This window comes from Pelodiscus sinensis, chromosome 17 (assembly GCF_052426305.1).
Source record: "Pelodiscus sinensis isolate ZL-2025 chromosome 17, ASM5242630v1, whole genome shotgun sequence".
NCBI classification, from domain to species: Eukaryota; Metazoa; Chordata; order Testudines; family Trionychidae; genus Pelodiscus; species Pelodiscus sinensis.
In genome coordinates, this window is record NC_143068.1 from 24,532,662 (window position 1) to 24,557,165 (window position 24,504).

The following is a 24,504-nucleotide window of genomic DNA, read 5'->3' on the forward strand; positions in this document are numbered from 1 at the left end:
TTCCAGATATTTTTAAAAATATTTTTATTTTCACTTAAATGTTTTTTCACTGCACAAAAAATCTTAACAGTCATTTCAACATATTAAAGTATAACAACCTGTGAATTTACTGCAGAAGGGGTTTACTGCAAAGATTAAGTAATCTTCAACACTGTTCTAGTTGGATACTCCAGCTGAAGACACCTTAAAAACATCTGGCTATTGAAAAGTCTGGCAGAGAGGAAGCTAATTTTACTGAAGAGAATTATAACCAATTTCAGATTAAGTGCTGTACCACTGCATGACAAATAGCTGAGAAGGCGGCAGAGAATTATGGAAATCTGTTTAACAGATTTCTGTTTAAAATGTGTTTTGTCTATAAACACACAAAGGCCCTACAAAACAGGCACATTCTTAACTTTAAGCATGAGTAGACAGTCCCATTGTAGTCAACAGGACTACTCGTGCTTAAAATGAAATAAGTCCATTCATGTTTGCGGGAATTATACCTATTTTAAGTCATTTGTTCTTTAGCAAAAACTAAGTGTCCATCACAGTTATCTAAGCACAATTCAGTAACACCAAGCATAAATTTGTCAATACTTCAGTGTGCCTTGTTACCATAGTGCATGTCTGAATTTAACACGTCTGTATAATAGTAATGTCTGCACGTGTTGTAACTTAGTATAGATTCTTAGAGTTTCTCTCCAACTAACATTTTATTCCTCCTAAATGAAGCTCTCTTATAATGAAATTTAAAATGACAAAGGTTGTGACATTTTTTAAACAATAGCGCATTTAGACCCTTTCAACCAAATTATGGTCTTATAATTAGCAAGTCATGGGGATCTGGTCTCACTGAAATATTTAAAAACAAAATGGTGGTGAGGGAATACAAATGATAATGTTTAATAGATAAATGTATAACCTGCTGTTGTTTATTTGAATAAATCTGTCACATGAACAATTTGATTTTAATTAATTGTATTATTTAAGATAAAATCATGAAGTACTCTTTTGAGAGGATTTTTCTGGCTTTTTTGGATTTTGGAGAGTAGTTTGTTAAAAAACAATCATCAGGGTTATTGGCTGTAATACGCCTCTCCAAATGAATTTAAAATGTGATTTTTGAAAGATGATATTGGAACATATTCAATGCTACAAATACTTACAACTCTGTAGGACAACCATCTTGAAGTCTCTCATAATCACACTTACAATATTATGGGCCATCAATTGTTAAGCAGAAATGGAAATTATTTGTCTTTAAAAAGTGATGGTGCAAGATAGCCCAGAAAAAGAATCAGCCTGTCCTAGATTTTTAAATCTAACATCTTAGCGCCGTTTAAGCTGTTTTTAATTTGGAAACAAACAAACAGGTTAAATATCTGCTATCATCTTGGGCTCAGCATGCAGGAACGTTCAAAAATGTCCAATACATATGAATTGCAGTGTCACATGAAAATAGAAGTCCTCGGTGTATTTGGAAACTATGAATGACAAAATACTCCATTAAAAGCATTCCAAAAGAGGAAAATTCTCAGTAAACCAACCAGCAAATTCTATTAAGTCTGAACAATTAAACCATTTTGTCCAGTTACATTAGGAGTGTTAAGGAATATGCATGTCTGATACTCTACCAAACAAAACAGTTGTTAATAAATTGGATGTAGACCAATAAGAGTTTAATTAACCATGTGTTTTAACAATTAAAATTTCATCCAAGAGGAACATATTAAATCAATAGATTAGTTATTTGAAATACAGCAGCTGTATACCTGAAATAATTTCTTTTAGCAGTATTCTCTGAATTAAACAAGCTGTGTTTAAGCGTATAAATCACACTAAAGGTTTTCCCCCTCTGTTCACTGAGAACAAAGATTTTGTATTACTTAATTTTATTTAAGTCTATAATTAAGTTACTTAGTTGTGGTTTGTAAATAAACTTGTTTTACACTAGTTAAATGCCTTGCATAGTGTTTCTTAAAAACGCCAGTTAACTAATTTAAACTAATTCCAGATATAAAACGTTAAATCTTATGCACCAGTACTACATTTAAAAAGCCATTGCAGAATTGATGACAATGTTTTTGCAATGCAGTTTTCTGACATTTTTTAGGTTACTTTTTTTGGGGCGCGAAGGTATTCAGTACATCAAGCCTAAGCTAACATTTTACAACTTCACATTGCAGTAATTTCTAATTACTTTATTTTGATGTTCTTTTAATGGTCTTGTCTCTGTTCAAACTGCTTCCTAGCATGAGTGAAACGTCTCCAAAACAAAACAAGGTATTATCTTGTGTTCTGTATTGCTGTAATAGGGAGCCTTAAATCTGAAATAAGTTATCACCCTACTTTAAATGTATGCCAATGAACCCAAAATAAGAATGCAATTACATTTACAGAATAAAAAATAGCCAGAGCATTTGCAGAGTGGAAGTATAAATAGAAGTACTTGCATCTTAAGCATTATTATGGACAAATAACTGGTACTTTAGAATGGAAATGAAAAACGTATCAAATTGCTCTTTAGTGAAGGAAAAAATCTCTACTTTTGTATACTAAGTTTTACTGTCTGTCCACACACAGTCACACTCTTTTCCCACATGATTCAAAACTACTGATGCATAGGGTAAATCACACCATTATCGACTTATAGCAAACAAATATTTCACTCCAGCTCATCTGATGAAAGTGGGTTTTACCCACGAATGCTCATGGTCCTATACCTTTGTTAGTTTCTAAGGTGCCACAGGACTACTCATTGTTTTTAAAATTACCCCATGTGTTCACAGAAAACTGAGAAAGCAGAATCAATATTCACCTACCCACAATGGCATGAGGCTTAACATTAATTCAGTACTCCGCTCTCCCGCTTCCAGCCCCATGAGCGAACTAGTGTCACCAAGGAAGATTTCACCCACAAAGAACTCCCTTCCTACTCTTATCAACACTATTTAACCCCCCTGCTCAGTCTCGTTCGACTCACCCTCCCTGCCTTTTGCAAACTGCTCCAAAACCATACGAGGACTGAGCAAACAACAGCGTCATTTCCACGCTCATGAGTTTGATTTTCTGTTAACTGCTTAACCAGTGTAAAATGCCACCGATTCTCCTACCGGCTGCTGCCCCTCGCCGGGGTGGGCAAGGGCAGGGAGAAATACCGCAGCGACCCAGGCACGCCGCGGGCAAGTCTCTGCTTTTAGGAAGTGGAGGGAAGAATTTTTTCCAAGCGCGGCTCCTGCGAGGAGACAAGGAGCGTGTGCCACGACCATGCGGTCGAGTGTGACAGTTTCCTCTTCCTTCCCTGCGATGGGGCAGGTTGGGGGTATTGGTCTGGGGAGATGCACTGGCCGGGCTCCCCACGCCCCGCTCCCCAGCCCTAAGAAACAGAAGGCGGCAGCATGGGAAGGACCGGAGCTGGGTATTTCATCCCAGCGCCCAAACCCGGTGCGTAGTGCCCGCTGGGCACATGTCCCTTAGGCAGCAGCCTGGACAAGGGCGTGGGGAGCCGTGCCTAAAGCATCCCTGGCCTCTCCCCGCCCCGAGCAAGGGCCGGTGCCCAGAGCTCCCCAATGCCCCTCTCCGTTCCACCCCGGAGCCAGCGCACTGGCAGGGAAAGGGGGCGCACTCACCACCGGCTACGGACGGTGTTCGCCCCGGGGCTCTCAGCTTCCTGTCCCCGCAGCGCCCGCCAGGGGAGGGAGGCCGGGGCAGCTGCTGCGCGGCTGGGAACTCCAGAGCCGGTGTAAGAGCAGCCTCTGCCTGGTTTCCCAATGTGCCCTCCAAACTCCTGACACAGCCCCAGTGAGCATGTGCGGAGTGTGTGTGCACATGCCCGCTGGGAGAGTGACGCCTCTGCCCTTACCTTCTCCCCCGCCAGGAGTCCTCGAGCGACCCCGGAGCGCAGGGCTGCTGGGGAGACGGAAGGGCAGGTGTTAGACAGCGGTGTCACAGAACTAGCAGGGGATTGCAGCGCTCTGGTGCGCCTCTGCAGTACTGGAGCAAAGGATGCGGGGGGCAGGCGTGGTCCCTAGAGTGAAGTAAAAGTTGGAGCCAGACTTAATAACCAACACCCCCATAAAATCATGAGAGGGGTTGAAAAAAATCCCCATAAAAACAATATTTTGGGATTTATTGTCGCTTGCCTGCTAGCTTGGAGCCTGTAGGGCGCACTTAGGCTTGAAAATGTGACCCTTCTCCTCCCACACGAGTGTTAGAAAAGAGAGAGAATTCGGAGAGAGAATTCTGAGCGCCTCAGGGAATCAATTGCTTGTATCCAAAAGCTGAGATCAGAGGTAAATCACCAAATATGACAACTCCTTGCCATAAAAAAAGCCACCAAAGTTGGCAGCACACAAGAGCTGTTACCCCAATAATGATTTCATGGTGCCGTCAAGAAGTTTTCATAGGGTGAGATACACAGGGTTGTTCCATGTACATTGTGCAAATGTGTCTGCTAATATATAGAATATATTTTTACTCTTAATTGTCTTTCATATTACTCTGCATTCCTCTTAATTATCATTCTTGATTGTATTTATTTTGATTTTACTGACAATTGTTTAGCCTATTATTTCCTTCTTCTGAATTCATAATGCTTCTGCTGCTGTTGTCAAACTTGCCTCCTATTATAAAACGTTGTTTGGCTAAAGAAGGACCTTTACAAAATGTGGCAAAACATAACAAAAACCAATAAATGTTTTCCATCATTTAGAAATGCATAATAGTATAGCATGCTTTTGTTGGTTTTATTAAGATAAATAAGTAGCTATCAATTGATATAAATAGCCATTTAAATTGTCAACAAAAGAGATTGATGAGGTAACTGGTTTCGAAGTGGATGTCCAAATATCAAAACCTCTTCATAGAAGTTGGTTTCCACTACAATAAAACAATTGTTTTTGTGGCAGTTTGCTCTCATACATGCTACTTCACTGAAGTTATTCCAAAATAACATAGTCTGTGTCTACACTACAAGCAGTTATTTCAACATAATATTGAAATAATGTCCAGCTGGAGGACTTCTTGCTCCAACTCCTGCAACTCTCATTTTACAAGGAGGATGAGAAGTTGGAGAAAGAGTGCTCTTCCTTAGACTTCCTGCTGCGTAGACAGCACCAAAAGCCTAAATAAGCTATTTCAACTTAAGCTACGCAATTGACATAGCTGAAGTTGCGTAGCTTATTTCGGCTTTAGCCCCGCTGTATTGACATGCTAGGGCCTGACCCTGAAAACACTTACATGAGTAACGTGATTCACCAGAGTTGTCCTACTGTGATCACGGATGTGCCAGCAACAGAGTTTTTCACAGTGCAGAAGGTGTATGCACCACCCCAAGCAGCCCCTTCAGATAGGGAAAGCCTATAATTTCTTCTGTTAGGAGAGTCAACCCACCGCAATACAGGGTAGCTTGATACATGAGTCACACAAACAATTAGAAACACTCATACATGTCCCATATATACACAACAAAACCACGAGATAACACAGATGCATTCTGATCCTCTCAGTACATACACATTACTGATTTGTACTTATATGGGTGGGGAGACGTGCATAAGTACATACAGGGGCGGATGAGAGTTTTGCGAGGCTCAGGACACGGGGTCTATTGAAGCACAGGGCCTGGGGCAGCTGCCTCACTCGCCCTGCCCTATATCCGCCGCCGAGTACATACCATCTACCCCACATTCTCACACATACAGTCTCTTCCACACATATTAATACACTCATGGATTTTACTCATTTGACAATGGAACAAAAACATCACTACTACTAGACAGCTGTTTTTACTAAAATCCTTTGGATCAGCCTGACTGCAAAGTATTCCGACATTTCAAAAGAAATCTAGAGTCCTGCATCAGTATGGAGCTAGAAGAGTTCCTAACATGAACTGCCTTCCATAGCCCCCAAAACCAAAACTCTTTCAGTTGTTACTCTCACTCTTCTCCATAAGTTCACAGAACTAACTCAAGGATTTGCTGCAGTTCTGAATTCATGTCACTCATGTTAAATTAGCCTAAATCACTAGCCCGGATTATCCTTTCTCTGATTCTTTTCACCCGCCCAGAATTCTGACTCAATGACTGGTCCACAGGCTATCCAGAATTAACTATGTCTTTCAGGGTTAGTCTCTACAACACTTTCTCCTTCCTCCAATAACCTGATTGCCCTCTTAACTCGGCTATTTACCAAGTAGGTAAATATGGAATGGTACTTTAAAATGTCTTATATACAAAATTAACTCATCTCCTCATTTAATTAAGTATGTTAGTGGCTGCACAATGTTATGCACATGATCAATCATATTGAACTCAGTGGCTACGTCTAGATTGGCAAGTTTTTCCGCAAAAGCAGCTGGAAAAACTTGCCAGCTGTCTACACTGTCCGCTTGAATTTCTGCAAGAACACTGACTTCCTACTGTCTGAAATCAGTGCTTCTTGTGGAAATACTATGTTGCTCCCGTTCGGGCAAAAGTCCCTTTTGCGCAAAACTTTTGTGCAAAAGGGCCAGTGTAGACAGCTCAGATTTATTTTGAGCAAAAGCGAATCTAGATTGGCATGGACGCTTTTCTGCAAAAAGTGCTTTTGCGGAAAAGCGTCCGTGCCAATCTAGACGCTCTTTTCCGCAAATGCTTTTAACGGAAAAGTTTTCCGTTAAAAGCATTTGTGGAAAATCATGCCAGTCTAGACGTAGCCAGTAAGTTTACTCATGTACTTAAAGCCAGGCACATGCCTAGCTTTATTATTATTATTTGTATTAGTGCCCAAGGACACTCGGTCATACATCTGTTATGCTAGGTGCTGTACAAATTCAGAATAAAAAGGCAGTCCCTGCCCACCAAAGAGTTTACAGCAAAGCAATTATTAATTGTGGTCTGAAACACTTGTTATGAGCGGATGGGCAAACAGCTCTATATAGTAGCATGTTGATTTATCTGAAGTACTTTAGTAATATGTTTAGTAGAGAAGTTTTGAAGGGGGGGAATTCATTTTCATAATTCAAAATATTTTGAGCCATTTTGATATATAGCTTTTTATATCACTTTTCATCTGGAGATCTTATAGCACTTAAGTCAGAAAAAAAAGTTTCATTATTTCCATTTTATGGCTGGAGAATCTGAGGCAAAAAGAGGTGAAATCATTTGTGATAGGTTACAGAACAAATCAGGATTAAAAATTGGGATTTCCTAACTCCCAGCCTTGTGCTTATTCCAATAGTGCATGCTGTCTCTGTGGATTAAATAACAAATGGATGTTGTGCAGACATATGTGAATTAATAACAGTTCAGAATCTATATGTCCAATTACTAGATAGCGTTTTTTATGTACTTACAGCTGAGACAGTTGAAGGGCCATCTGGCTAATGCTCCCAGAAGGATGCTTTCCGTTAAAGGCATACAATTTTCTCCTCAGACACCTGAGAGAGAGAACTGTCTACTTTACCTTCATGTGGGAAAAGAATCAAGACCATAAGATCCTAGACACAAGCAAAACTGTTCTCTACAGCTAGGGCGTGAATGTAACAGTGACATGGACTCTGGTTAGTCATTCATAGATTTTACTATTTACTAGATTTGTTATTCAAAATGGATTAACATTCTGCCTAACTCTGGGAAATATGGAACCGTACCTGCTGCTTTGTTTCACTGTTATAGCTATGTGTAGCTATGTAAAATTTCCAGAAACCACTTAATTTATTGCTCTGGGCCTTAGGATTCTTATGTATTTCCAGAAGGGTGGTGTCATTCGATTCAGAGCTGGTCCTGTGACTTCTAGACACTGAAAAGATAAAACTATTGCCCAAAAATGCAAGTGGAAGAGTGAAGTATATCCACGAGAGCTGAGCAGGATCCAGAATTTTCATCCCATGGGAAATTTGTATTTCTGAAAAGAAAAAAAAAAGAATTGGAATAAATCATAAGTGCAAAATTTCCCATGCAACAGCAATATCTGGGGGTGGGGGTAGGGAACAGATTCAGAAAACCTACAAGGGAATTTTTAAAATATTTTCTTCTGGCTCCCTGGCTGTCCTGCTGGCAAGCTAGTTGTACAGCCAGGAACACTGGATAGTTCACTCAGCTGCCAGGCAAGCATCCCAGGGAGCTGGCCAGCTAAGGGCCTAACTGCCCATAGAGTCTTAGGAACCCCACTTCTACGGCATTTTGTCATGTGGACTACTGAAGAGTTGGCAGCCCCAGATCCTCTGCAGCCTCCCAGGTCAAGCTGCTGGGGAGCTGCAGCAGAAAATTCAAGTTTTGTGCAAACTGTTTTTTCTGTCAGAAAATTATTCCAAGGGAACATTCCCCAACCAGCTCTAGTATTCACCCCAAGAGGCAAGGAATGAAAACTGTTACATCAGGGGAAACAAATGTTTCCCCAGTATATCAATCCAGGCGACAAAGGGGGAAAAGTTAAACGTAACTTAGCAGCACTTTTTAGCTTCAATTATGACTTTAAACCAACTCCTGAAACCTACCTAGACATGTGGGAAGTTGCACGGATTCCAGTCAGGGTAGAGAAGTATGTGGTAGGATATGATCCAGTATTGCCAATCCTAAGCATCCAATAATTATGAGCAAAACCCCAATCATTGGCTTAGAAATTATGAGATTTCAAAAATAAAAAGTTTAGAGTCCTTTTTGTCTTCTGGTATTTGAGTCTTTAGGGTTTTTTAAACTTTTTTTTGCAATGATGAAGGCCAACAACTTCCTCCTTCCTCATTCCCCATGAAAGATGTGATTATTAGCTAAAAATATGATTCTAGGAGTGAAGGGTATAAGAAAAACTCCAAATTACATGATACTTGGTATTAAATAGCAAGAGCTAGTGACACTATGGTCTCATAACAATTATCTCCTGGACTGCTGTAATATTTGTCTCCCCAGAACTAAATATTTGGAATGATTATTGTTCATTATATAACACCTTTCATTTATATTTGCTTTAAAAACCAAGAGTGAGGCATCCTACCACAAAGATTTCACAAGCTGCACAAGACCAACGTTACCCTAATCCTTACTTGTTATAAAGATAAACATAGTTCTTTTTTTTTTTTAATTTGCCCCCAGACTACTAGGACTCAGCCTTACAAGGAACAGAACATGCTGTGCCTGATCCAAAAAGGAGTAATAAGCACATACTTAACTTTAAGCACCCAAGTAGCCTCAGATTGGCCTCAATGAAGCAGAACACTTAAGTACCTATAATGGGAGTGCTCAGTTGCTCAGAGTTAAACTTGCACAAAGTGCTTTGCTGAATCAGTAAGAGTATGCTCACTCAGCACCTTGCTGGATCGAGTCCTCCATAGCTAAGCACTGCTTCAACAAAGACCCCATTCTAGCATCTCACATTTATCATCAGAACTGAAGGCATCCATTCAGGATATTTTTGTATGTATTTACAGTAAATAAAAATCAGGTCATACTAGTAAACAAATTTTTAGTTGTTTCTTTAGTGATTGTCAGGGAACAGTATTAGTTGCTTGGCCTTCCAATACTTTCCAATTCAGAACATTTGTAACTGATAAACAAACTGCATGTTAGCAATTAAAGCTCAAAATTAGGTAGGCAGTAAAAAGTAATCTGAGAGGAGGATCATAGCTACTGATACCATTGAAGCTATGCTTAAAACATATGGTTTCCAATCTTTAACCCAATGCACAAAAAATAAACCCCTGCACCCAACGAGTGCCTAATCTTTTCATTGCAAAATGATCAAATATGCCTGGATGATTTTCAGTGTTACATTCTCATTCTCTTTCTGGCTGTGTCTAGACTGGCAAGTTTTTCCGCAAAAGCACTTGCTTTTGCGGAAAAACTTGCCAGCTGTCTACACTGGCCGCTTGAATTTCCGCAAGAACACTGACGATCTCATGTAAGAAATCAGTGCTTCTTGCGGAAATACTATGCTGCTTTCGTTCAGGCAAAAGTCCTTTTGCGCAAAAGGGCCAGTGTAGACAGCTCAGATTTGTTTTGCGCAAAAAAGCCCCGATTGCGAAAATGGCGATTGGGGCTTTTTTGCGCAAAAGCGCATCTAGATCGGCATGGACGCTTTTCCGCAAAAAGTGCTTTTGTGGAAAAGTGTCCGTGCCAATCTAGATGCTTTTTTCCGCAAATGCTTTTAACGGAAAACATTTCCGTTAAAAGCATTTGCGGAAAATCATGCCAGTCTAGACGTAGCCTCTGTGTTTTAAAAATAGAACTGTCCATTTTACATTATGTATGTATCTGCCTTCTCAATGTCAAATAAAGGTGGGGTTCGTTAATTATTTTGTAGTGCTGATTCGACTAGAAAAAACAGAGCTTTTAATTTTATAAAATAAAATAATTGTAGATTTGCTTGAAAATATTTACTCTGTCAGAGAACAGGAAAGGCCTCTTTTTTTGCAGTGGAGAAGTTGCTTTCACTGTGAAGATGGTGAAATTTCACAAAAAGAACATGATGGAAAAACTTGTGATTTGTTCCTGAGTGGGATATTACCATACTTTGCTGTGAAAAACCATATTTGCCAGTCAGATTTCACCTGCGGCTGCGTTTGCCTAAACATTGGTTTCGCATATGGACATTTTTAAAGTAGAAATTGTATGTCATAAGCTTTTGATACAAATATTTAAAACAAATAAGGGTTGATTTATCATTTTCCCTCAGTCTTTTTATTAGATATTTTAATAATGTAACTGCACAAACACACAAGTAATCAGATAAAGGATTCTTCAGTTGTCTTAATTTATTAGCAGGTGTTGGAACATTATATGCAAATACTGAATGATTTCTGCTGACTCATTTTGACAGGTGCAGGTCAGTAACCCCTCATAGGATGTAAAGGAATTGGGAGGGGCTTGCTCACTAGAGGCAACGAGGATCTGAAATAGGAAGAAAAAAGGGAGGGGCAGTTACTTTGAGAAGCATTTGTAGGCTTAGAGTTGTTCTCTTATTCAGTAGCTACTCATCCTAGAAGGAGTTTGTGAACTAATCTGCTTGTTGTGTGTAAATGTTTGTTCTGTGCTCAAGTACTATTAAGACTCATTCTACTCATATGAGCAGTTAGTAACTATCTACAATTTCTAACTCTTTTATTATCTTAAGTGCATTGGTAATTTTAAAATCTACTTTCCTCTAATTTTTTTTGCTTCACTGCTGCTTATTTCAAGAAATCTCAGATGGTTCTGTATACTGAATTCTTATGTTAGAGAGCTTCCTTCTAAGTTACGTTATCCTAGATGGAGAAACTAGGGACTAACTCAGTTGTACTTTCAGTGTAATTTAACTACAGCATAGAAATAGGCTTTCAAACCTTTCATCAGACTGATTTACGAGCGGAACTAAGGCTTGCTTAGTACAACATTTTCACAGTCAGAGTTACATTCCCACAAAAAGTTAAGCTGTCAAGTACAATGATTGTGAGTCAAGCCTGCCAGCCTAACTGTTCCATTCAGATGAGCAAGGCTGGAGGCCCTACAATTCATTAAAATACTCCAAGTTTTGGGTTAGAATTCCAGGAATAATCCAAACCATGTCCTTTTATGAGATATTGGAAAGATTACTGAGAATTCTCCATAGTGGGAACAAGAATAAACTATTCTAGAATGCTCCGTATTTCTGACTAGTTTGTCATCCCTCTTCCAATGAATCTTAATTGGATCATTTAACCTATGTTAGACTGATGAGAGAAGAACAGAATCTGTTTATTGAAGAATCACAAACCACCCATTTTGAATAAAATCAAATGTCTAACTTTTGTTAGAGAGTACAAGTCACTCCAGCCTGCAAAGATCCATAATGCAGTCTAACCAGCACAGGAATGAGCACATACACGTAAAAAGCAGGTAATCTACTCTCATCTTTTCCAGTCAGTGGAAATACAGTAGCTGACAGATTGCTTTGATAAAGCTGGGAGATCATTTGCAGGGACTTCTGTCTAGGCCATACCTTCATATTCAGTCTCAGAGGGGTAGCCATATTAGTCTGTAACTTTAAAAACAATCATGAGTAGTCCTGTGGCACTTCAGAGACTAATATATATATATATATATAGCATCATGAGCTTTTGTGGGCAAAACCCACTTCCTCAGATGAACAGAGGATTCATATTCAGGATAAGAGTAGCTCATATCTTTGTGGTATACCACCAATGGCTATATTTGGCCTTCAAATGACTCTCGGGTTACCCCTGTGACCAAAGTAGGCTTGCCAGGTGTCCGGTATTCAACCGGCCAGTCTTGCTTTTGGGCCCTCTGTCCAGTAAAAAAATTCAGAAAATACAAGACATGTGCAATGTCCGGAATTTTCTGGTTTTCCGGCTGGGCACCCGCTGGAAGCCGGCTGGGGGGCGCAGGAGGACTGGCTGGAAGGCAGGGCCACAAACGGCGCTGGGAGCCTCTGGTTGCATCTGACGTAGGAGTGACGCCTTGGGGAAGAGGAAAAGCCCTGTCCGTGCTCCTGAGCGCTGTTCAAGCGTGTTGTGGAGCTGTAGCCGGACTCCTTGTGCTTTGATGGGACCATGAACGGGATGGGCAGCGCTGTGGAATCTGCATGTGCCCGGGTCAGTCCTGCTCCCCACCAGCTGATTCTCTCCCCACCCCCCAACCCCCGCTCCCTCCACGGCCAGCCCCGCTCCCCTTGGGTCCTCCTGACCAGCCCTGCTCCCCCCAACACCCTCTGGGCAAGTTCTGCTTCCTGCCAGCTGGTTCTCCTCCTGATCTCCCCCCGGTCAGCCCTGCTGCACCCGAGCCCCACCCCCACCAGCCCTGCTTCCCACCATCTGCTCCCCCCCGATCTACCCCAGCCAGCCCCACTGCCCCGACCCCTCCAACCAACCCTGCTTTCTGCTGGCTGCTCCCCCCCCCCCCCCGATTTTCCCCGGTCAGCCCCATTGCCCCGACCCCCCTCCCCCCGCCAGCCCTGCTTCCCGTCCTCCCCCCTCCCAGCCAGCCCCGCTCCCCTCCTGGCCAGTCCCTTCTCCCCCCCTCCCATCAAGTGTGTCTGGTATTTTTTCTGAAGTTACCTGGTAACCCTAGACCAAAGCAAGTCAATGAGATTTATAATTTGAGAGCTGTGCTCTGTGAAGGATTTTCTAAGATCTGATTCCCCAGGAAAACTTTTTTTTTTAAATACATTACTACTGGTAAAATGTTTCCTTTTTGTTCAGTGCTCAAGCAGGCAATTTGTCCAAATGCCCCCTGATCTTCCTAAGAAATGCAGCTTCTCTTTTGTTTACTTTTTATTTTTTAAATTCTATTTTCAACTTTTACTAATAACTGCTTAATAATGTAGTGAGTGACCAAACAGGAGACTGGGCTTTGTGTATTTCTTCAGCGGAGGGAAAGAAAAAACAAGCATCTGCTTTACAATACAGTTCAGCCCTGACTCAAGAGATTCATTCATCTGCTATATTATCAGGAAAATAATTTTGTAATCTCTTCTCTTTGAGAGCCCCAATTGCAGGAGGTAGTATGATAAGATCTCTAGTTGGCTTAGGGCTATTTAAGTACTTTTACTGGCTTGGAATTGGGATCCTTGTAAATGTATGAAATATATAGTTGAGTACATTATGCTGTCCAAAGAATAATTATGTACATATGCCCTGCAAACCTGGTTTGGACTGTTACAATACTCTGTATTTTTCATCTTCAAAGACAAATATTAATTAAGGGACGAGGAGTCCTGTGGCACCTTATAGACTAACTGAAGTGTAGGAGCATAAGCTTTCGTGGGCAAAGACCCACTTCGTCAGATGCATGCATTAATTAAGGGGTCCCCAGAACACTTCTGTAAAGCGTTTGCCGTCCTCAGTGAACAGATAGAGAAAATTAAGGCAAAGAGCTAACATGACTTCTTCAAGACCATTAATCCAGTTCACTGGCCCCAGCTGACTTTCATATCCATGTTTGCTGTTTGTTAATTCAAGTAAATTATAAAACAGTATTACCTGGAGATGCATAATTACAGCCTCTCTAGATTCCTCTGTTCATCCAGTTAGGCTACATCTACACTGCAGGCTTTTTACTCAATAACAGCCATTCTTGCACAAAAACTTGTGGAGCATCTACACTGAATGGCTGCGTCTAGACTGGCAAGTTTTTCCGCAAAAGCACTTGCTTTTGCGGAAAAACTTGCCAGCTGTCTACACTGGCCGCTTGAATTTCCGCAAGAACACTGACGATCTCATGTAAGATTGTCAGTGTTCTTGTGGAAATGCTATGCTGCTCCCGTTCGGGCAAAAGCCCTCTTGTGCAAATGCTTTTGCGCAAGAGGGCCAGTGTAGACAACGCAGTATTGTTTTGCACAAAAAAGCCTCAATCGCAAAAATGGTGATCGGGGCTTTCTTGTGCAAAACCGCGTCTAGATTGGCACGGACGCTTTTCCGCAAAAAGTACTTTTCCGTTAAAAGCATTTGCGGAAATTCATGCCAGTCTAGACATAGCCAATGTGTGTCCTTATGCAAGTAAATTTACAGTGAAGCATCGGAACAGAGGGCTTCTTGCGCAAGAGTCATTCCTCTCCCAATGAGGAATAAGCCCTCTTGCTCAAGAGCTCTTGCGCAAGAAGGCAGTGTGGTTGGGCAACAGGGGTTTCTTGCGCAAGAAACTCCTATGGCTAAAATGGCCATCAGAGCTTTCTTGCACAAGGGCGCATCCACACTGCCAAGGACACTCTCGCGCAAAAGCACATGGCAGTGTGGACATGTTCTTGCACAAGACCTTTTGTGCAAGAACTCTTGCGCAAAATAGTTCTTGTGCAAGAAGCCTGCAGTGTAGATGTAGCCTTGGAGTATTGTGTCAGAGATGAGTGAACAAATTTGGAGAAAATAAGAACAAACTCAATATCCAGGCAGGTTTTTCAAAACAAGTGGGTATAATTGCTCTCCTAGCTTGTGTATGCAGACCCAATAGCCAAATATACAAACAATGTCTTCTGCACATTGAAAAACAACAACATATGTGTGCATGTGCAACTGTGCATTTGGCGTGTTTAAAATCTGATCAGCATCATTTTACTGTGGCTCAAAAGAGTTTGGTTAACATCTTTTCTAGTTATCAAGAGTGTCTGTTAATTCCTGGCTTGGATCTGAACAGGAAGTGCCGTAATGCAATTTTAAAAGTTGTTCTCATAACTTTTTACGTCCAGGCTAACGAGGAGCATGAATACTAGAAATCCCACAAGGGAAAAACTGTTCCTGCAAGTATTTGTAATTCAATATACACAAATAACAAAATTCAAATGACACCAATATTTGAACATTTCTCCAAACCAGACAGCGCCCCTGATTTTGCAGACATTGGAACTTGCTGGGGTTATTCACTGAAGATCTACATGTGCATAAGTGTTTGCTGGACTCAGGGTTTCGCATAGCACACTTTGACTTTCACCGTTTACTGAGATATACTGGAAAATGTTACCCATGTAGCTTATTTAAGAGCTCGAACTGGGAGGTCAGCAACTGATTCTTCAATCAGATTTGTGAGCCACCCTTTGAATATTTCAAATGTTGCTGATTATCAAATGATCTTGCTATTGAATGATATGCCAATGCAGTTATAGATCAGAACTATTGAGTACATTACAAACAGCAGGTTACACTTCAAAACAGTTGCTTCACAGTGTTCAAGCCCATTCATCATTTTTATTATTCTAAGGACCTGGAAGGGTGTAGAGACTTTCCTAAGAAGCGGTAGGGGTGATGAACAGCTGTGCTACAGTTCTACTCACATTAGATAGAGCGTTGATTTGCAGTAAACGTTTTCAGCAGTAGGAAGTCTTGAATCTGGCAAACCCCCTCTCACAACATTTTCACTTCTGAAATTAAAAAAAAATTCTAGTTATTCTAATTTAGAGAATCACTGTGGGCCTCATTCACCACTGCATCACACCATAAAACTGGAGTATCGCAGGGGCATAGTTAATAGGGATCAGGCACTATTAGGGTCATTGCAGAGGGCATGCTTGCTATTTATGTAAGCGTTTTTGTGGCTCTGTAAAAGGGCACTGTGTTAGAAGAGCAAACTTTTTGTATGTTATTCTATATATATATATATATATATATATATACCCTAAACAATGCAATATTTAGGAAGATAACCAACTGAACATACACATGCAAATCAAATTTTCAGAATAACATGAACAAAACTTCAAAACTGTGCATGTTAAACTTACCAGACATAAGTATCACAGCTGCATAGACAGTCATATTATTTGCACATGCAAATTATGCGTGCATTTTTTTACATATGCAGTTCTGGAAACAGTTGTAACATTGTATATCCAGAAGGGTTGTAGAGCACTTTACCAATGGTATATATAAGCCTCAAAATGATATTCAAACTCTACACAGATCACTGGTAAAACACAGCCCTCACTACTCATAACACTATACAACATTTTAGAAAAAGTAGCAAACAGAAAAAGTTTTAACATTTCAAAAGAAAAACTTTCTTATAAGGAAATGGTACTTTCTTTTAAATTATATCTATGGAGAAATGTCAATTTCAATTACGTTTTCTAGTATACTGATCAGAAATTTCTAATTGAAAAATATGATTTGAGTCAAACTTTTCAATTGGAAAGAGGGGAAAATAAGAATATATGTGTAAGTTGGGAATAACCTCCTTTTAACTCAGTTTTTTACTGAAAATTTCTCTAGATGGGGAAAAAAATAAGTGGTTTTTTTTCCTCAGTACTTTCTCTCATACTTTTTATCATTATCACTTTTTTAATTTAGAAGGAAGAAAGAGGAGGAAGTCAGGAGGTGAGAAAAAGGAACCTCTCCTCCCCCAAATCCCCAATCCAAAATTAAAAAACTAAATATTTTAGTTACCAAAAACTGAAATGACATTTAAATTGAAATGAAATGAAACATCAATATTTTGGAACAAACCAACAGCATTCATTTTGAGCTGTCTTTTTAAGAGAAATGAAATGACAATTTTTGTTTAGTTTCTAAATGGAAATTTCTATGGAAAATATAATAAATTTTTGGTCAAATTTTTTTTTTAAAAATTCTCTGAGAAAAAATTCAGTTTTCTAATCAGGCCTACTGATGAAATAGGATGCTTTATCCATTTGAAATAGCAAGAGGAAATAAGGATAGCTTAATATAAATGACTCTGCTTGGAAAAATGGAAATATTTTTTGTATTTGACATTTTCATTTCTGTAAAGATCTTTGTGTGGCAAATGTATGAAGAAAAGTAAATTAAATGGAGTATTAACTTTTAGACATTATGGTCATTTGTCAAACATACTGTATAAAAAAGGATCAGATTTCTAAATCAATGAGGCTTATTTCAGTAATGACTAGTGTGATTTAATTTGAGTGTCACAATATTTGATGTTATTCCTATAGCTCCCGGACTCTTAGAATCAGGTCATTCCATGAAAATTTCAACTTTTATTAAAACAAAATAGGTAAGGTAAGTTTTTAGCTCTGATAGCTGCAGAGAAAAGCTGGAAAGGTTAATTCTTTTATTCTCAAAAATCAGAATTCCAAAAAAGAGAATTTTATTATTTTAAAAATCACATGATTTTTGAACAAATCTCATTATTTTCGGGTATCTGAATTATACTGATTTTATACTTTTGGTTATTAAAACTGTACATGGAATCTAATTCAGGAAGCCTGTGTATCTTATATGTGAAGATATTTACATGTTTCTTTCCCCCTTATATCCTTGTTGTTTGTGTTATGATAGCATTTAGAGCCGCTAACTGAGAGCACAGCTGCTGATGTTCTTAGACATAGTAAAAAGGAGTCACTGCGTCAAAGATGTTATAATCTAAATACACAAGACAGATAAAACACTAGAGAGGAGGCAGGCACTCTCTCTTGCCTTTTAAGAGCTTAAGAAATTAATTTAGAAGCTATGAGGGTTCTGTGGCCTTTGTGTGTGTTTTCTGGATCGTACAGAAAAACCATTCCCTGCAAAATGCCATATCTTGACAGTTTTCCATCGAGGCATGTGTAACCTCTAAAATTGTTGTTCTTCCATAACTTTTGCGATGAACTTTACTTTCATCACAGAGGGATTTCTCCTTTGTTTTTTAAAGGTTTTCTCTGCCAAGCAAAGTAAGTGTTTTTCTCAAGTGCAGTTTTCTGAAGGTATTGAGGCATGTTGAATACGGACAGGTAATTTGTTACCTCAGGCTATATGTGTCCTATAGTAAAAATTACAAGATGGGAATCTGGGGTGGTGGTGATAGTGTACTTTGGAAAAGCTATGCAGTGAGAGAACAGGTTGTGGCTAATCTCATTCATTCACTGCAGATAAGAAGGCACTCCCCCTTTTTATTTTCTTGGCAGGATCAAATCCTATCTGTCTATCAACAGGAACAATTGTTTCTAAGTTAAGGTGCTGTGATTAAAATGATACAGCTGGAAAGGCTGAGGAGGAAGACATAAGAAAAAGGCCCTCGTGTGTGAGCTTCTAAGGAGAGACTGTCTGTTCAGCACACAGGCCAGTCAAAATATGCTTTCTGGCAGAGACATTAATAAATAGACCGGCTTCAGTAGATGGAGATTTAAGGGCAAAAGACTGTAATGTTGTTCTAAAATTCTTTTGGGCTGGAGCTTAAATCCAATTTTAATGAGGTCATAGTAGAACATTAATTTATTTTCTATCTTCTAAACAATATCTTCTTTGTTAAGCATGAAGATTGAATTTTTTTTTCTTACTGTGTGCTTAAAACCATGCAGGAGCCACCTCCTCTTCTCTCATTTCCTGTGTAGAGCACCATGTGATACCCCTCTCTTGACTATATAAATATATAGTATCCACAAGTGCTACATACAATTGACAGGTCTCCACCTTTCTGCCTCCCTTTGTATCCGATGTCAACAGTTAAACGAAGGGACCAATTTCAGAACTGCTGAGTGACAAGAAAAGGAATATAATGGAATCTATAGGGGAATGGTCTCCAGTGAAGTGGTGGAAACCCCATCGTTCAGAAAGGTTAGCATTCTTGCCAATGTCCATGATGTTAGGTGTTAATACAATTTATTACAGTGAAGGTGCTTTTCTTTAAAGCTTCAGCTCCTGGATTCTGGTGATTATGTGGTGATTTCAGGTTAAATTGCAACAACACACACAAAAATCTTTTAGTGCTTGTAGAGAAGAGCTTTAAAAACATGAATCCTCAAAATAATAAGATTAACAAAAAGGACCCACAAATAATTATTTTTAAAATCTGATGAATTTTTGAATAATGATTGTCAATTCACAAGATAAACATTATCAGGAATGCTTCTGAACTATATGGGATATAGATAGACTGGATAACTCGATAAGTCCTTTGCATTTCTTATGCCAATGATCCTCTAAATATGTATAAGTCTACAGTCTCTAGAGTCTGCATAGTTTTTTGTGTGCAAGTCAGGAAGTACAATCTGCATGCAGTACCTGCACAAAACTGTGTAAGACCAGGGCTGTAACCTGAGTGTATGGCTTAGTTTCAGATCTGTCATGACCATGGTGTAAATGTTACCATACCTTTAACCACTTAGATTGAGTCCACTTATTTGAGTCCACATTAACTGTGAAAGCATGGCTCATCAAAAGACCAGTTTGTTTAGCATCAGTGGATTTAGCAACAGAAGACCATTGTTTGCACATACTGTCAAACTCTTGTTGTGAGTAGGATTAACAGGCCATTCAAACCTAAAGCTAGTCATGCTCTATCCAGAACAGAAAGAGAGGCTGGAGAATGGTTGAGGAGATTAATGCAAACGAAGAAAACTATGAGATAGACGTTGTCTGGTGTCTCACATTTTAAGGGGAACTTGCATTATGTGCAGACAGGTGGTGTTTTACTACAAATCCTAATGTTCATCTGGATTCCAAAATGACATGGGTGAGAGGGAAAGGTGGATAGCAAGAGTGAAGTATCAGAAGAAAACAGTGGTAAATTAGATAGCCACAATAAATGATGTTCCACACAAACATGATCTCACTGTTTACCACTTCTGGCTAAATTTCTGAGTTCTTCATTGCTACAGACTGGTCTGGTCCATTTGCTACTGATGATTTTTCATTTAGCTGCAGCAGTACAGACTTTATATCAGGGCTACTCAACACGCGGCCTACAGTGCGGTTTGGGTTTACACGGGGCTCAACATGTGGCCCGTGGGTGGGAACCAAAACAAAACGTAGTCAATGTAATGGTCTTCTGTTGATATGCGTTTTAGTAGTTACATTCCTGGACTGTCATTGCTCCTTAAAAGTGCTGTCATATGGGTGGAAATCAGATAAATATTGAATTTTATTAATATCAGCAGAACTGACTTAAATGGGGCCTGTGTGTTGTGTAGTCTTGCCTTAATCTTTGTATTCATGCCCATCAGTGTGAAAGAAGCTATTTGCGTATATTTGCATATATATGTAACCACACTTAAGTTGCGGCCCTCGGCATGTGCTGTATCATTGTGGCCTCAAGGGCTTCCAAAGTTGAGTAGCTCTGCTTTATATCATTCTTTTACTACATGGACATTTCAAAGATACCAGAAGTGATCAGAGTTAACTTTTATGGGCTCTTCTGCAAGCAAATTTAACTAATATCAGCCTTGAAACAACTTCTCTGGTGGTTGCGACACCATTAGTTGGTACCTGGGCCAAGAGGTCAGTGTGTCACTGACTGCCTGCTAGCTGTGTGACCTCCCCTCATACTTAATGAACATTGGCTTATGAATATAAATATGCATAACTCAAAGAGGCTCTGGACAAAACACCTCATGTAACTTATCATTTTTAATGTTCCAATTGGCTGGATCTGTATATCCTATTTTGATGCATGTAACATTCTTGTATGAGAAGTTAGAAATATGAAGTATGAGACTGTTTGTAGTCTTAAAAGTGCTAATGAGAACCATTACTGGTGCCCCAACCTAGGAAGCCTTAATAACTTGGGGTATGTATACACTACAGCGCTAATTCGAACTAACTTAGTTCGAATTAGTTAATTCGAACTAAGATAATTTGAATTAGCGCAGCTAGACCTAAAAACTAGTTCGAATTAGTGTTTTTGCTAATTTGAACTAGCATGTCCACATTGAGTGGACCCTGAACAGAGGTTAAGGATGGCCGGAAGCAGTGCAGGCAGGGCATCAGAGTAGGATTTAGAGCATGGAGCTGCTGTCTCAGGCTAGCTGAGGGCTGTGCTTAAAGGGACCCGACCCCCACCCCGGACAGACAGTTCTCAGGGGTGCCCCGCTTGCAAAGCAGTCCTGGCTTGGAGTGCCCTGCGTGCCCACACTCGGAACATCACAGCACATCAGAGCGGCTGAACTTGCCGCAGGCTGCCATCCGGGGGGAGGGGACAATCAGGGGGCTGCAGGAGAACTTCCACACCGAGCAGCCCGCAGAGCCAGACCAGTCCTCCCCATCGGGGGCTCGTACCCCATTCCTCTCTCACCTCCTTCCACTTACCCCTCCCTAGCCTCCCTTCCTGATGTACAAAATAAAGGACACGTGTGTTAAAAAATAGAATCTCTCTTTATTGAACAAAACTGGGGGAGACTGGGAAAAGGAGGTGGGAGAGGGGAAGAGAGAGGCTGGGAGAGGGGAGGGCAACTAAAATGATCAGGGGTTTGGAACAGGTCCCATATAAAGAGAGGCTAAAGAGACTGGGACTTTTCAGCTTAGAGAAGAGGAGACGGAGGGGGATATGATAGAGGTCTATAAAAGTATGAGTGGTGTGGAGAGGGTGCATAAAGAAAAGTTCTCCATTAGTTCCCATAATAGAAGGACTAGAGGACACCAAAGGAAAGGAATGGGTAGCAGGCTTCAAACTAGTAACGGATAGTTATTCTTCACAAAGCAAATAGTCAACCTGTGGAACTTCTTGCTGCAGGAGGCTGTGAAGGCTAGAACTAGAACAGAGTTTAAAGAGAAGTTAGATAAAGTCATGGAGATTAGGTCCATGGAGTGCTATTAGCCAGGGGGTAGGAATGGTGTCCCTGCCCAAAGTTTGTGGAAGGCTGGAGAGGGATGGCATGAGACAAATGGCTTGGTCACTGTCTTTGGTCCATCCCCTCCAGGGTACCTAGGGTTGGCTGCTGTCGGAAGACAGGCTACTGGAGTAGATGGACCTTTGGTCTGACCCAGTACGGCCATTCTAAGCTCAGGGCTCAGGGTCGGGAGTCTCAGTGGACCACCTTGATTTTCATGCAAACCTGCTTCTGGGTGGCCAGGCTGGCAGCTATCCTGCCCTAGATGGCCACTTTCCTGTGCCTAGTGCAGAGGTCGTGGACGAGGTCCATGATGTCTGCACTAGACCAGGCGGATGCCCGCCTCTTGTGGTCCTGGGCAGGCTCCCGAGAGCTGCCAGCCTGGTCCCGGGAAGAGGCGGAGGGCTGGGTGGCAGCGGGTGGCTGGCTCGAGCCGTGCCAGGTGCAGGGTCTGCTGGCTGGGGCAGGCTTGCACCTGGCACGGGCACCGTAGCCAGCCCGTGCCCCTTTAAGGCTCCGGGGCCGGGAGGGGGGCATACGAGTTTCCCTGGTGGTGCCCAGAGTGGCCACCAGGGAAAGCTGGGGAGGGCTAGCCTCCCACTAGTTCGAATTAAGGGGCTACACAGCCCTTAATTCGAACTAGTAAGTTCGAACTAGGCTTAGTCCTCGTGGAATGAGGTTTACCTAGTTTGAACTAAGCGCTCCGCTAGTTCGAATTAAGTTCGAACTAGCGGAGCGCTAGTGTAGTGCCTATCAAAGTTAATTCGAACTAAAGTCCGTTAGTTCGAATTAACTTTGTAGTGTAGACATACCTGTGGTGATCAACTTAAAGACTTGTAAACAGCCTTGTTTGTAATATAAGTCCAAAGGTGATAGGTCTAGTAAGACATGTGACCATACCACTTAGTACTAGGGTTCCATTTTGCCCCTGGTAGTTTTCCATGGAAGGAGGGATATAGAACAAAAGGTTCCCATCCTGGGGGAAAGACTATTTAAGCAGTGGGATGCTATGAGCCCTTTGTCTTCGGCTGGTCTGGAAAACCCTGAAAGGATACAAAGGGTTGGGGACCCAGGTCAGGGTAAAAGAATCTGAAGATTATGCCTAGCATAAGAACAGCTCTTTAGGGTAAGAATCTGCTTTCAATAAGTTTAATAATTTTTGTAGTGAATTAGGACTAGCTATGCATTTTCTTTTCATTTTAACTTAGCAACTGAATTTGAGCTGTCTGTTTTTACTTGCAGCCACTTAATTCCTACTGTTTGTACTTAATAAACACACTTTTGTTTACTAGTAGGCCAAGTATCAATAATTGTTACCTGAGGGGGACAAGTGTGCATATCTCTCTTTCTTTGATAACAAGGGCAAACATCATCATGAGCTTTCCTTGCCTGAAATTTTTACACAGAGAAAGGTGAATTTATTTGGGGTTTTTATCCCTTTTAAGGGTTAGATTCCTGGGTACTATGCCCTTGAACTACATTATCCCAGAGCTGAAGTGATTCAGTGTCTGTATTGCTCTTCAGGGGGGTGGTAAGCCCAACTCTGTGCTTTGTCCGGGGAAAACCAGAGGATCTGGCCCAAAGGACATTGTGGTGGGGTGCTCCAAAGAGCAAGAAGGCAGGTGTCAGTAGCATGATCAACACGCTGGAGAATAATCCTAAGGGGTCTTTTGTGACTGCAGCCCATCACACCCACACCAAGTGGTCAGTGTGTCAGTGACTGCTTGCTAGCTGTGCAAAGTGGAGTGTAATTCAAATCCAATGTGGATGGTGCACTATTCCAGAGTATTCTGTGCATTTACCAGTAGCACTGTGAATTTTCACCTTACCAAAGGGCTGAGCTAATCGTGCTGGGATACAAGGCTGTGGTTCCAGGGAATGTTTCAAACCTGATGCATAGCTCACTAAGGCATCATATGCACTGCCCACATGAAATAGCAAAGGAACATTCTTTATATACACACACACTTTAATATCTTTGCCAAACATTTTCACTTTCTCCCTTCCTCTGGAGCCTGCAATGTACAAACTTGAGAATTTTCTTTATGAGTTGCACATAAAATCCACACCTCTGGTCATGCATGAGAAAATGCTGAGAGAGCCTGATTCAGCTCTGAAAGTGTTCAATTTTTTATGGGTAAGACTTTTATGATGGCATATTTTTTCTGAAATATGCAGAGTATGTAATGCCTGACCCCCATAACCACTCACGGGTACTAAATGACACACTTCTGGCAGGGAACCCAACTGACAAATTATCCACGCAAATTACTTATCCACTGACTTCAAAAGAAAACCAGCTAAATGACCCATATTGTCAACAGAAAATTAAGAAATGAATCAAAGGGTGAAACTCTGTCTGCCCCTCCCCCACAACTGTGGTGAATAACCAAATTATACAATTCTTGGGGTTTTCAGGTGAAAACAGAGGATACCAGTTTGCTCTGCTAGTCACTAGCATGTACTATATACCAACATATACTATATTTTGTAGCTGTTCAATCATCCATTAGCTTCCTTTGTGTGTGTGTGTGTATGTGGAGAAGGAAGAGATTCCTCTGTTAGACAGAGAACAGGTCTTCT

The 24,504-nt window shown here is 40.8% G+C and overlaps 1 protein-coding gene across 5 annotated transcripts in view; it reads right to left on the reverse strand.

The window, feature by feature from the left end:
- Positions 1-3,746, reverse strand: part of EYA2 (EYA transcriptional coactivator and phosphatase 2) — a 171,919-nt gene extending 168,173 nt beyond the window's left edge. For 3 of the 5 annotated variants that reach the window (XM_075901580.2, XM_075901583.2, XM_075901575.2), the window contains exon 1: positions 3,615-3,746. The gene's annotated coding sequence lies outside the window, so the exon portion shown is untranslated. The other 2 variants (XM_075901577.2, XM_075901576.2) reach the window with 2 other exon arrangements.
- Between the last annotated feature and the right edge of the window lie 20,758 nt (positions 3,747-24,504).